We start from the raw sequence: 14904 nt of genomic DNA, 5'->3' as shown, positions 1-14904 counted from the left end.
TGTCCCTCATGGAGCCCTCGCCAAGGACCTGCAGTTAATCTTCTCCTCTCAGCCTCTGCCTCCAGGGTGCCTGTCCTGGTCTCTCCCTCCAGACTGTGCGTGCTCCTTGCCGGAACCCCTGTAACAGTCCCTGTAGGCCCCTGTGCCTCTAACAATGTCTGTGCTTGACTTAGCTCTTGCACTTGCTCTTCCTTGGGTAACTTTAGGGGTGGAGACCCCGTCTCTTTCACCTGCACTCTGCAATGCCAGGGCGAGAGCTTGTGTGCCACAGAAGCGCAGTAGGTGCAGCAGAGCATCCTGGTCGATGTATGCCATGGGCTCAATGTCTGTTCCTTCAGAGGCTCCAACCTGTGTTCTCAGAATGAGACCGCTCAGGCTCTGACACGTGCCTTTGTTTCTAGCCAGGTGACCTACAGTAAGGTAATGTATCTCAGTGCCTCAGTTTTCTCATTTGTGGAATGGGTATAATAGGCCCTAGCTGAAAGGGGCTCTGTGGAAGTTCACATACTGTGCGGACACATTGTGAATGCTCAGTAATTGGAAGAAATGACTAGGAATATGGGAAATTAGGGCATGTTTCCTTTTTATTTCTAAGAGTGGACTGATTCAGGTGTGCTGTGTTTCTATCCATAAGGCTTAATCTTTTTGGAAGATTAATTTATTTTTAAAAGCAGATTTTACAGAAAGAGTTCTTCCATCTGCTGGTTCACTCTCCAGATGATCACAATGGCCAGAGCTGAGCCGACCCAAAGCCAGGAGCCGGGAGATTCTTCCAGGTCTCCCACATGAATCTGGGGACCCAAGATCTTGAACCATCCTCTTTTGCTTTCTTGGGTCATAAGCAGTGAGCTGGATCAAAAGTAGGGCAGCCCAGGACACGAATAAGCACCCACATGGGATGCTAGCACTAGCAGGTGGAAGATGGACCTGTATACCACCATGCTGGCAAGACACTATCCTTACAGCACAGATCAGCTGCAGATCACCTCAGTGCTGTAAGATGCTTGGTTTGTATTTTCACACATGCTGGGAGGCCACATGTTAAGGATCAAGGCACCTTATGCAGAAGTTTCCTCAGAAAATTACCCATTCGTCTTACCCATCAGATGTATACCATTATGTCTCGTGTTAGTCCCACAAGCTGCCCCCCCAAGAAGGAACATGTACATGATCAAAATCCTCACTCTCCTGTTTCCCAGAGTCTGCCAGGGTGAGTACAGTAAGTACCCAGACAGCTCTTAGTGGGGGTCCTTAGAGTCTGAGAAGAAAGTGACTTCCCCAGAGGAACCAATGCAGGCTGCCAAGAGGAGGTGACCCAGCTGGTGAGCAGAAAGAAATCTGTCAGGAGGAGGAAGTGAGTGCCAGCACAGGGAGGGGCCCGTGCAGATGAGCAGCCCTGGGAACTCAGCAGAGGGTGGGGTCCAGGGGCCAATGGCATTGAGATTCCGCCCACACTCCCCTAACCCTGAAGCAGACTTTCCAGTGCAGGTGCTCCCACCGACTGAGAAGACGTCATATTATTGCTAACCAAAGTGTCCTTTTGGTATTTCTCCCCAGATGACCAGCTGGCTGCATTATGATTCCTGCTGGAGAATAAGTGCCTTCAGGAAACGCAAAAGCCAGAACACAAAGGCAAGCAGGAGCCCAACAACTTTGCCCATCCAAGCAGCAGCCTCTTCACACCCTCTGCGTAAACCCTCTCTTCCACTTCCACAGACGGAGTGGTTCCAGGTCCACAAAGTCAGCAGAGACATAGTCTTAATCTCAAGATGCATAGACCCAGAACTCATTCTGTCCTGTCTTACAGATTCTTTAATTATTCTCTAAAGATAACAGAAAGGGGCATGCCACCAAAAGCCTCCTTTGGACCAGTACAAGCAGAAAGGGAAATTTTGTTCATAACTTTGCTAGGTGACTATCTAGCCAAATGCAGTGACCTAGAGCCAGAAAATACCACTTTTTATCTCCACTGCAGGCAGGCAGAGAGGGAGGGGTAATGGACTTAGTGAGATAAAGGCTTGGGCACATCACACACCACACATGTGTACATGCCTGCACCCACACGTTCTGTGTGTTAAATGAGACCCACAGTTTACTGTAGAGACTGTAATCTCACTAAAATTAGAGGCAAAGGGGAGGTCCAGTCCCACAATGCTGTCTGCAGGGATGTGTGGTCCCTTGGGGATTAACCAGCCAAGCTGTCTTTGCACATTTAGAATTTACGACCTGTGCAGACTCTTCCCTCCCAGTGGCGTTGGGGCACCTACTTGCTTTATCACTGTCCTTTGGTCCCTGAGCCTGGGTGGAGTTGAGGACAGGAACTGCAGGCTGCTGTGAGGACATGAGACAGAGGTGGCTCTGAGGGTCCATTCAGCTGTCCCATCAGCTTGCACTTCCTGTAGTTGCCTGCCAAAGCCGATATCTCTGACAGCTTCGCATTTGGTGAAGAGAATCAGGTTGAGTCACTGTGTGCTTGACTAGATCACCTTTCCTCTTGATCTCCAGTTTCTCACCAGGCTTGGCAGGGTGGAGGATGGGGGTGAGGGGAGAGGAAGGAGAAGGGGGCATGTTGTGAGAGCAGGGTAAGCCACTGCTTGCAAAGCCAGCATCCCACATCAAAGAGCTGGCTCCAGTCTCAGAAGCTCTGCTTCCAGTCCAGCTCCATGTGAGTATCCCTGGAAAAGCAGCAGGAGATGGCCCAAGTGCTTGGGTCCCTGTGCTCATGGAGGAAACACAGAAACTTCTGAGTCATGGCTTTGACTTGGCCCAGGTCCAGCCACTGTAGTCATTTGAAGAGTGAAAAAGTGGATGGAAGGAAGATCTTTCCTTCTGTAACTCTGCCTTTCAAAAAAAAATGATAGATAGATAGATAGATAGATAGATTTTTAGGCTTGGAGTAGGGCTGGAGGTTGAGGAACTAAGCAAACCCTGATGTTCTTACAATGTTTGATTGAATTACTCTGGGAAGAGAACTTCTCATTCATAACACAATTCTTAGTTTGTTACTGTTCCTTACAGACCTGAGGGGATGGGATTGGATTACAGACCCATTTAGGTCTCTGGTAGAGATGGAGATGAGGGGAAGAGGGGTAAGAGGTGGGGGAGCATGTCACTCCTTGTTAGACAACATGAGTGGTAGTAGAACGGAGATGGTCTATTGATACTGCCTCGAGGGCCTTGGAGGGGAGGAGAATGCCCTGGGAGTGTGGAGTGGTCATTGTACAAAAAGTGACGTATTCCATCTGTCCTCAGGTCTCTATAAGTTCTAGGGCCTGTTGACTGCTCATGTCTAATCTGAGTGGCCACAGACCTAGGTGCTATCTGCTTGACCTGAAATGTTGTACCACTTGCTTTTCTTTCACCTTTTGAAGAAGCACTTGAGATATTCTATTGGATTAGAGGCTCCTGTTGTCTTGTCTTTCATGTGCATCTGGACTTAGCAATAAGGGTGGCCTGGTCCAGCAATATGTGCTTCATGATCGGGCCACATGTCTATGGGATGTTTCCTGAGATTGGCGATTCTGTTGGTCTAAGGTGTTCACTCAGTTCAGGGTCCCACTCCCCATCAGGTTGCTATATCAGGCCTGCCCCTGGCTCCAGTTCTTGTATTCCTTGGCAGGTGCTGCAGCCTGATCCGGATGACTGCCTGCCCTATCTCCTTGATGTCTATGGGTGTGTTGGCTTGATGTGTGTGAGGGTGCCTCCAGAATCCCAGCCAGTTTAGGCCCCAGCCCAGGTTCCTGTGAGTGCTTGCAGTTGTGTCTGCTTGATCTGGCCTGTCCCCAGCCGTGGCTATCATGTGTACTGGCAGGTGCAGATGCCTAGTCAAGGTGATCCCTTGAACCTCTATAATAGGCCTTTCCCCAGACCCAGCTCTTATGTGCTCCATCAAGTAAAATGACCTTGCCAAACTCACCCCCAGACCCAAAGTCATGCCCACTGGGGGTGCCCTGACCAGGTCTAGGTGACTCTCCAGAACCCCTCAGGCTGGCCTTCAGCCTAGCCTATAGACTAACCTGGCTGTGTCCTGTCCTGGCTCTCACAGTTGCCAGGCAGGCTGGGGGGACTTCTATCATTTTGACTTGAAGATAGTTTGTGGGAAGTCCCTGAGCCTTTCAGTGAGAAACAGTTATTTGAGGGTAGACAAAAGGTTGGCTAATCTAGGAAGTCATCAAAGACCAGAACCTTGTTTTCAGGGCTGCAGGCTACTTGCATTTCAAATCTGCATCATGGAGGTATATTGTGGAGAAAAGCACACAGACCTTAGGATAAAGACCTTGACTAGCATACAAGCAGTAGTCCTTCGGAGTGATTGGTCATGCAGCAATTAAGTCACTGAGAGGGGCCACACATCGGCTCCACCTCCAAGTGCCAGCATCCCATATGGGCACCAATTTGTGGCCTGGCTACTCCACTTCCCATCCAACTCCGTGCTTATGGCATGGCAAGGTAGTAGAGGATGGCCCCATGCCTAGGAACCCTGTACCTGCATGGGAGACCCAGAAGAAGATCCTTGCTCCTGGCTTCAGATTGGCTGTTGCAGCCATTGGGGCGGGGGGTGGGGGAGGAATCAGCAGAAGTAAAATCTTTTTCTGTCTCTTCTCTCTAAATTTTTTTTAAACCCTAAGTCACTGAGAAAGCAACATTTTAACTTTCTCATGGGTGAAACTACTTGTTTGACAGACTCTAAGGAAGCCCCTTGTGCATCTGAGGAACCCCCTCTTGTCCACACCTCTTGCTATGTACTGCCTTCCTGTGTGAGCAGGACCCGAGACTGGTTTCTAGCTAGCAGAATATGGCTAAGTGTGTGTGAGCCTGGGGCATAGTCCTTCTCAGAACACATCCGGTGAGCCTGTAGCAACCTGCTTACTAGCAGACTCTTCTGATCATATCCCTTACTGGCACTGATGGAATAGGCTGTTCTTGAGGCCACGTAGCAGAGAACCAAGTGTAGCCTCTGACAGTCCCCAAGGAGCTGAAGTCCTCAGTTCTGAAAGAACTGAACCCTGGCAATCCCCACAGCCAGATCCTTCCCCAGCTCTCAGCAGAGCCAAGCCTTGTGGGAGGTTCTTCTACAAAGACCCCACCAGGTTGGGGCTGGGCTTCTGCCTTCCAGCAACTGTGAGTTCCTGAAGACACGTTGCTCTCGGTCACAGACTCCAGGGTGATTTCACAGCAAGGCAATGAAACTGTAGCTGATGGCCATGCCATGACATCAGCATTACACACACTGCATCGGAAGGCAGACACTTGTGAGGAGCTGTCCCTGAACTTGGGTGATGTTCGGTCCTCTTCTTAGGATGCCCAGGGTCTTGGTTCTCTCTCTGGATTGTAGTGTAATTAGATGTCACTTGCAAGCTTCTCATTGCTGATTGCAAATGCAGGACTCTCTCTTGCCTCCCACCACCCCCTCTCTCACCCACACAGACCTTGCCTTTATACTGAACTGAATCAGGGACTAGGAAGGGGGGCACCTCCCAGATACCCTGAGGACACACAGCACAGAGCTGAGCACTGGGACACAGTTACTTGGTACTGTGGCTCTGAGAAATGGAAGGTAAAACTGAAGAATCTGGCAAGGTGCCTTAAGCAGGCAGGAGACCCAGCCTATGACTGAAGGCCAGCGCACTAGAAAGTAACTGGTGGAAGTAAACAGTAACTCAGGACACTGGCCTCCCATTTGACAAGGGGCTTGCAGACAAACTGCTCTTTTCCAAGTCTGCCTCCGGAAATCCTGACAGCCCCTACCAATGAAACGTCTGTGGTGGGCTGCCTGCCTGCCTTTGGACATGAAGCGCTGGGCCAACACTGGAGCCGTGAAAGGCACCTGGGCAATGCAGTCTGCGGACATACTGGTGAGCAGGGGCTCCAAGCGAGTGAAGAGTGAGAAGGGCCAGGTGTGCACCTGTTACCGCCTGGCCAAGCAGTGGGTGAGGAAGTTGACTTCTGCCCACTCCAAAAGCTGGGGGGGGGGGGGGCGGGGGGGGGGCTGCTGCTGCTGCTCCAGCCCTGGCAGTGGACTTAGGAGCCACAGGCTGCCAAAGCATTTGGCAGGGGGTGGGGGGAGGACCCTGCACAGTAGCGCTTGGAATGAATGAATGAATGCACGGATGAATGAGTCCTCTCAGTACTTGCCTGGGCTTGGTTTTCCAGGATTGTCAACCAAGGAGGCACTTGCAGACCTACAGGTAGGCAAGGCTCTACCTGTATCTCCAAATAGTACCCCCAGAGGCAAGAGACTTGGGAAAGCCTCGCAGAGAGGGCAATCCCTGGAGACCTTTCCAAGCCTCGGGGTTAAGACTGAGCTGGGGCTGACATGCGCCAGGCGCTGCTGTAGGCTTGAGCAGGCTCCGGTGCCCAGGCCTCCGAGGAGGAGGAGGAGGAGGGCTCCAGCCCCGGAAGGGCAGGGCAGGGGCGGGGAAGGCCGGGGTAGGGGAGTGGGGTGGGGGGAGGTAGCAGGCCCTTGTCCTTCTTGCGCAGCCCCCCAGAGCGCAGCGGCAGTGGCACCTCGGCCGTGGCCTTTTGCCTCCCTGGCGCTCAAGCCCCGCAGCGTGGCCGCCTTCTGCACCGGCTTCCCCTGCCGTGGCGCCATACCTGACCCTTTGTCACCAGCTGCCAGAGAATTCAGAAAATCAAATTTATTTCCCGATTCCAGCCGGGGCACTTCTTTGTGCATAGAGGTCTCTTTAACTGTGGAAATTCCAGCAGACATTGCGGAGGCCTTTATGGCGCGAAATAAAGGGCTCCCTGCCTGGCTGCCTGCTGAAGGCCCCAAGCGCCTCTGTGGGAACCAGGGAGGGAAGTCCTTCTCTGCACCGTGAGGTCGCGCACTCTGCGCCTGCAAAGGAGACCCATCAGCAGCGCTCCCGGGAGGCACGCGCATGAAGGTTCTCTGCCTGACGCCTTAACCCCGCGCAAGCCACCTGCACCCAATCTCAACTGTGCCTATTCTGGGTTGATCTTTCCACTAAAGAACAAGTCAAGCAGCACCCAGAGACACAGAGAGGTTACCCCGATAGTCGTCAGTGGCGTTGAAATTCCCAGGGATGAATTCAGTGAATTTCCACCCAGTGTTGTGGGATTTTACATTTCCTCTTTCCCCCTCCATTTTTGGTGGCTGTGCAGAAGAAACTACATATATAGCTTTTAAAAACATTATCTTAACGCTAACATGGGCTGGTGCTGTGGCCTGCTGGGCTAAGCCGCTACTTGGAGAGCCCATGTTCCCATATGGGCTCTCTGCTGGTTAGTCCTTCCTTTGCTTGCCACCCAGAGGCAGCAGAGGATGACATAGCGCTTGGGTCTCTGCTACCCACCTGGGAGACCCGGATGGAGTTGCCGGAGCTAGTCGGGTCCTCCTGGCCCAGTCCTGACTGTGGCAAGAATTTAATCTGTGAACCATTAGGTGGAAGATGTTTTTTATCTCGTGTTCTCTCTGCTTATCAAATAAGTGAATCTTTTTTTTTTTTCTTTCAAAAAAGAAAGGCAGTGAAGTGGGCACAGGCACGCCCATGCCACACATCGTTGTAGTGTACCTGCAGAGGTCCACAGGATGTCAGCTTTGTTGGTTCTCATGATGCAATGACATAGGTCACTAGGATGTAAATTAAATAATTTTGGGAGAAATTACAAGAGAATCAAACCCATGGATTTTTTTTCTTTACAAACTCTTAAAAAAAATTTTAATGCACAGCACCTAGGTAAGGATCTCTCTACTCTACAAACAAATACCTTCTTAAAAAAATCGTGTTTGGAAATCCCACTCAATCATCCCATGATTAAGGGAAGTTACTATAAATCAACGTCACATTGGCTAGCAAGCGGCATTCCTCCCTTTATGCACCTCTGTGTGCCTCCTTGCACACACACAAGCACCGGTCCATTCTGTAGCCCTGTCATTTCACAACAGAGTGACTCCAATGTTTGCTGCCTCGTGGGGAGCCAGTGGGCTCGGTGGCGAGCTGGATACCCTGCCCGGCAGAGGGCCAGAAAGGGGCTCATCCAATAAGTGAACCACTTGAACCAAGTGCCCAGCGGGAACTGGAGGCAGACAGAAAGGTTACAGGTGCTTTTCATCCTGCCTTGCAGGAGAGCGCTAACTTCCTGCTGCTAGAAATTTGTCTGCACAGTTTTTTCCTCATTCAGAGAGGGGTCCAGAGGATGCCGGCTCGATATGATAACTTGATTAAGTCTGGGGACAGATGACACGGAAGCACCACGTGGGCTCAGAGTCACGCTTAGCTATTTAACCTCTCCTTGGGTGCCTACAAATTGTATCTAAAAATGTCACAGCCCCGTGGCACTGCACAGACCCAAGTCTGCTAAAATGTGCATCAGTCATTTGCAGGGGCCTTTTTGAAATGTTCATTTCTCTTATCTGCCATTTCTTAAAAATGTAATGCAAGAAGTCTTTCAGCCAAAGGATTCCAGCCTCACTCCTCCTGAGCCAATTGCTCCTGGCCATCAGCAGAGGGGTTCAGCAGAGAGCCTTTTCTGGGGATCCCAAGCAACTGGAGTGTTTCCAAGGGAGGCAAAGTTGCAGGAAGAAGGGTTTGGAAGCAGTGTCTGGTGGAAAATGGAAGGGAACCAGGGGATTAGCCTGGTGAGAAGCTGAGTGCTGAAGCAGTGCCAAGACAGGATGGGATTTTTCTTCAGGCCCCAGAGAGAGCCCTGTGGGACACAGATGGCGGCCAGAGCCAGCAAAGTGCCTGGATGAAAAATGGGCCACGTGCTGCAGCTGCCCCAGTGGACATGAGGCCATGTGCAATGTGACCACAGCTGCACGCACCACAGCCACTGCCTCCTGGCATCCGATGTGGGGACTGGCAGCCACCAGTAGCTCCAGGCCTGGTGGGTTTAGCTGAGGGGCAAATTCACAATGAAATCAATTCATATATATAAGGGCAGAGTGTCAGAGAGAGAGATTGATCTTCCATACAGCAATGGCATGGCAATGGCCACAGCAGCCAGAACTGGGCCAGGCTGAAGCCAGCAACAAGAAATTCCATGTGGGCCTCCCAAGCAGCCAGAGCTGAGGTGGAGGGATGATTCTAGCGCTCTTGCTAAGGTCTACTACCTTCCCAGGTGTATTAACAGGAAACTGGATCACAAGTAGAGGCACGGCAAATCAAACAGGTATATCAATATGGGGCACTAGTGATGCAAGTGACAATTTAACCCACTATGCCACCAATACCACCCCTTCCCCCAAATGAGATTTTAAACGTGCTGACCTTAAAGTGTTGGCAAATGTAGCCTACACAGCCAATGCTCCTATCCTTCACCTCCCAGAGTTTCCTTGTGCCCCTATTCCAATGAACCCACTCCTTCCTCGCCTTCCCGTCCTTGGCAATGTAAAGGCAGAGTTGCATAGAGACAGACAGAGAGCTCTTCTGCGGGCTCAATCCCCAAATGACTGCAATGGGTGGAGTTGAGTCGATCCAAAGCCCGAAGCCAGGATCTCTTCCAGATCTCCCACATGGATGTGAGGGCCCAAGCGCTTAGGCCATGCTCTGCTGCTTTCCCAAATGTGTTAGCAGAGAGCTGGATTGGAAGTGCAGCAGCTGGGACACCAACCAGCATCCTTGCAGGATGTTCTTACTCTGGTGCTTCTCAGTGAGTGTGTTTTAGAATGACGTTGAGATGGAATCACAGTACATGTCCCCCTCTGGCTCTGGCTGCTCTCCTTGGCTGCCTGCTCCAGGGATTCATCCTGCCATTGAGTTCACCACTGAGTAGCTCCCCCTGGGAAGGAAGCACAGTTTACCTCTTCCCTGCTGCCCAGTGTACAGGTGGTTTTCCATTTGAGGCTCTTATACCTACAGCCATTCATAACAGTCTTGGGCAGTTCTCATTTCTGAGCCTTGGCATTGGGCTTGACTCACACAGCCAACCTTAAACCAGGCTGCTATACCAGCACAGCCAGAGGGTGCGCGAGGTGTGGTCAGCTGCAGGGCCTTGATGATGTCTTTCCCCAGAATGCATAAGTTGCCTCTCTGTTTCTCCCACTTAAGGCAGGTGTGCTGGGAGGTGTGCCTGTGCATCTGAACAACCAGCAAAGGCCATCCCCTCTGGGGGAATGAGGCCCATCCTGGGTCAAGAACAAGGTACTGAGATGGACTCAGAAAAAATATGAGAAGTCAGGGCTGCTGGGTTTCCTGGAGACCCAAGGCCTCTCTGTGTCCTCACCACCTGCCTTCTGGTGGCCCGTGGGGTGACATTGGCACTAAGGCATGGAGATCATATCAAATCCATCAACACATAGAGAGCTGGTGCTGGTCCCTTAAAGCTTATGACCTGTACCGTCTCCAGTAGAGGTGGTGATACTGGGGCCCAAACTGAGAGAAGTGACTTTCCTGATGTCACAGGGCAAAATAATTTAGTCCTCCCAGGACAGTCACTGCTCTACAACACTAGCCTTCAAGTTCTAATAATGTTCTTTGATACTTATATATGATGCTGATGTGGGAGAACTAAGTTAAGCACTTGACCTATGTCTCAGGAGGTTGATCAGAATGGGAATGTGAGAAGGAGCTGCATTGGAAGCAGACATTTTACTGTAAGAATTAGCTGTAGGACAATGACAGACTATGTTGGGACAGGGCTTTAGAATGTATAGAATGTTTATACATTGTTTATGCTTCTGATTGTTAGGCTTTGGGTTTATTTCGCTGTATTTTTCTGTGCACAGTTCTGACCATTTTATCATCAGAATGCTATATAAACAATTTTTTATTCCTTGTTTTTTCCTGTGTAGTAAAACTTCCTTACTTTGGCCAAACTACTCTAGCCTTTAAAAACTTTGATGTGAATTGTATTTCTATAAGGGAGCAGAAGGTTGTGAGAATATATTGAATTTCTATATCCTCTCTTCCAAGCAGTTATTAATGGATCTGTTTAAAAGACACAAATGATGAATTTAGATGGATGTATGCAAATTCAGTACACAGCCTTGAGAAAATTAGTTCGCAAAATAGGGAGTAAAATCATGTTTGTGATTCTAAAAACTACAAAGCAGCTCACACTGTAGCTGAACTTCACAGATGAATTTTAAAGAAAAACCTGTGCCTTGGTAACCCCCCAATCACAGGGAAAGTAGGATCTTCCCCCAACCCAGTGTTGCCCCACGCCCCACCTAGGAGCTGGGAACCTGCAGGTGGGAAGTTGGGTTGATGAAAGAGGGTGTGGATGCAAGTCAGCCAAGCAGGGCTAGGGTAGGTGAGAGAGGAAATATTTGCAAGGAAATGCTAATAAGACCAGACACCAAGGGGGAACCCAAAATGTCATTATGATCCAGTAACAGTCCTTTCCTCACCGACAACCCCTCCTTGAAGCACCTAGCTTCAGAACCCACAATCACTAACACAAACTCAAACTTGATGAGCCTAACTTGTCGTGCTTTCTCCATATATGACTCACGGTGTGTCTCCTAACTTCCACCTTGCCCTCAATTCTCCTGTCGGTAAAATGGGAACACAGTCCTAGACCCAAGCTAGGTCCTTGTGAACAGGAACTCAAGGCGGGTGTGAAAGTGAATGACAAAACTACACATGTGAAGGCTTGCCCCTAGCGCGCCGCGCACAAACGTAATATGTCACGTACAGCCGCATGGGGAAATTCACTCCAGGCCCGGTGACTTACAAAGCCTGCTCAGAAGTGGAGTCAATTAAGGTCAGCTTTCTATGTTGCTAAACAACAGGGGATTCTGGGTTCAGTAATGTTGAAAGGCAGGCCCAACACACCCCTTGAAACCGGGCTTTTGAGCCAGTTCAAAGGAATGCGAAACAAAAGCCCCTCTTTGTGATGTTTTCACTCTTCCTCCATTGTCCTCTTTCACCCTCCAAGGGCCTTCCTGTAAAGAAAGGGGCTGCCAATGTGGCGAGTGGGAGTCTAAAATTGTCCTGGGCCAACAATGTTGGCACATTCTGCTGGGCCTCATTACAGAATCATCTGAAATGCTTGAGAGGTGTTTCCCACTCATTAGCATAAATAGCAGAAAAACTCTTTCACAAACAAAGCAGGTTCCATCTGCCCCCAGTATGTCCTCACCTTGACTTCAAATGGCCAGTCCCTCCCCCAGCACAATACCCGGGGCGCCCGCCTCAGAGGCCCTGAGCGCCCCACTTCAGAAGGGCATTCAATGAAATACCAACACGGGAACCTGCATGTTTATTCATTGGCCAGCCCCCGCCTTTTAATGGAGTCCTGCCCCCATTGTGGCCACTTGATTCTTTCATGGACCTAAAAGGGACAGACTGGGGGGACGCTTCCTTTCCAAGCTGTTGGGGTCCTTAGCAACCTACACCTTGTGCGTGGGTCGAGCAGGCTAATTAGGTTTGTTCTGGCTTTTTGGCCCAAGCGGATTTTTGTCAGGGATTCTGCTGTGGGATTAAAGAGTCATTAATCACCCCACGCCTGATGCTGACAAGGTGGCTTTTGCAACCAAGTCCACTTCTCCGGTGTGGGCTGGAGCCAAGGCTGGATCTGTTTTGCATTACACTGCGCAAGAGTCCCCATGCGGCCACTTCTTCCCAGGCCACGGTGCAGAGGAGACCGACCTTTGGGAAGCGGTGCCAGCCCAGAGCATCAACCTAACTGGGCAGGGTTCCACAACAAGATTGTAGTGTGATGGGTTTCAAAGAGCAAACACTACCACATGGCCCCATGTTTCAGTGAGGACAGCACTGAGGCCCAGCAAGGGGAAGAGACTGACACAGGACACACAGTGAGTCCCTGCTAGAGCCAGGACTGCAGTGGGACACCCTCACAGCGCCTCCGCACCAGCTCCCTCTGAATCCAGCTCTAAGCTCTTCCCTGCCACGTGCAGCACAATCCACATGGTTGTATCTGGCAGTTCAGAGGGCACTGGCACCCTCAGAGGAGAAGGAAAGGGAGCCTTTGCCATTTAGCCAGTGCTACACATGGTGGGCATTGTGTGTCATATGTTGCATATAGATGACTTAGTATACTTCAATGCCATTTTAATAGGCTGGTAGGTAAAGCTGCTCAGCAGCTATTAGCTCTCCCTCAACACTGGCATCACTATCCCTATTTCTTGTGGACAAAGAAACCTAGGCACAGGAGGGTAAAGTCACTCACCCCCAACCTTCATCTTTGATACACCAGATTTCCACTGGACAGGATGAGACAAGTGGTAAACACTCAGTCCAACACCAGAGTACTGGGGTCTGATTCCAGGCTCCAGCTCTTGACTCCAGCTTCTTGCTGATGTAAACCCAGGGAGGCAGCAGTGACAGTTCAAGTGATTGGGTTCCTGCCATCCATCGGGGAGAACTGGATTGAGTTCTCTGTTCCAGGCTTCTATTCCAAATCAGCTTGAGTTGTTGCAGACATCTGGGGAGTGGATAAGTAGATAGGAGCTTTCCTTTTCATTCTCTTCCTCTTTCTCCTTCTGAAATAGAAAAAAAAAATTCTTTTAAGAAAAGAAGAGAAGGGGTCAGCACAATAGCCACCTGTGGCACCAGCAGTCCCTATGGGTGTCGGCCCTCGTCTTGGCTGCTCTACCTCCAATCCAGCTCCCTACTGATACACCTTGGAAAGCACCAAAGGATGACTGAAGTGCTTGGTGTTAGAGTTCTTACGGTTCTTAAGGTTCTTACGTTGCTACGTGCAGTTAATTCCCACAGCCAAGTCCTCTATTACCTTAAGCTGAAAACAACCGGACTCAATGAGATACCAGGAGGACCTTTTATTTCAACAAAGTAGGAGCGAGAGTGGGGGTGGAGGGGAGAAAACTAGAAGGGACACATTTGACATGGTTTAAAACTTAACCATTCACTCATGTTGGAGACCTGGAAGAAACTCCTGGCCTCCAGCTCCAGACCATCTCAACTCTGGCAGTTAATAGCTATTTGTGTCAGGGAATCCATAAATGAAAGTTATCTCCCTCTCTCTTTGCAATGTTGACTTTCAAATAAAATGAACTTTTTAAAGAAAAGAGAAGGATTCCCTAAATGTGTTCTCATGCACTTCCACTATCACTTAAGGAAAAATCCTAAGTTAAAAGCTTAAGTAAATTAAGCATCAGATTACCAGGATTAATGCTTCCATTGGCCTCTTAGATGTTGATGTTTGCTCATGTTTTCCTTCTTTCATTTTTAAAGATTAATTATTTATTTACTTGGAAGAGAGCTCTTCCATCCACTGATTGACTCCCCATAAATCTCAAAAACAGCCAGGACTGAGCCAGCCCAAAACCGGCAGCCAGGAACTCAGCCTGGGTCCGCTGTCAGCTGAGTCACATGAGCAGGAAGTTGGATCTGCAGCTGAGGCACTGAGACTCACAGCAGGCACTCCATCCAGGCCTGGTGGTGATCGAAAAGGCATCTTGACTGCTCCAGAGCCCTAGGAGCAGCCTCGCAGGAAGATGAATCAGATACAGCAGTGATGACCAAGGAGGCACGTGGGGAGTGGGGTGCCGGAGCTACTCCCAGGAATAGGAAAGGCCATGGCAAGATGGACCAGGAGGCAGGGTTGGTTTCAGCAGCAGGTAAACAGGAATTCACAGGGATAAGCTGATGCCCTCACTGTGATTATGTCATTGCTACTGGCCTATCAGGTAGCGCCAAGTGGACCCACGGGGAGAAGTGATTGGTGGAGAGTAGTGTAAAAGCAGCTGCTAAAAGCTATAGACGGATGAGGAGAAGGACGGGGAGAAGAACGAGGGATGGAATGCAACGAACGAACGGGGCAGCAGAGGGGTAGAAAAGCTAAGGTGAACAGGGAGAAAAGCAGCAGAGAGGGGTACAAAAGCAGTAAGACCTATGGGAAGAAAAGTAATGGAGAGAGGGCTAGAGAAGCAGGGAGAAAAGCTAAGACCAACGGGGGAAAAAGACAGCGGAGAGAAGGGTTTAAACGCTGCTGCTTTTGGCAGTGAGGGGTCCG

Source organism: Ochotona princeps, chromosome 3, assembly GCF_030435755.1.
Source record: "Ochotona princeps isolate mOchPri1 chromosome 3, mOchPri1.hap1, whole genome shotgun sequence".
In the NCBI taxonomy this organism is placed as follows: Eukaryota; Metazoa; Chordata; class Mammalia; order Lagomorpha; family Ochotonidae; genus Ochotona; species Ochotona princeps.
The sequence above is the reverse complement of the archived record's forward strand: the minus strand, read 5'-3'. Positions refer to the sequence as shown.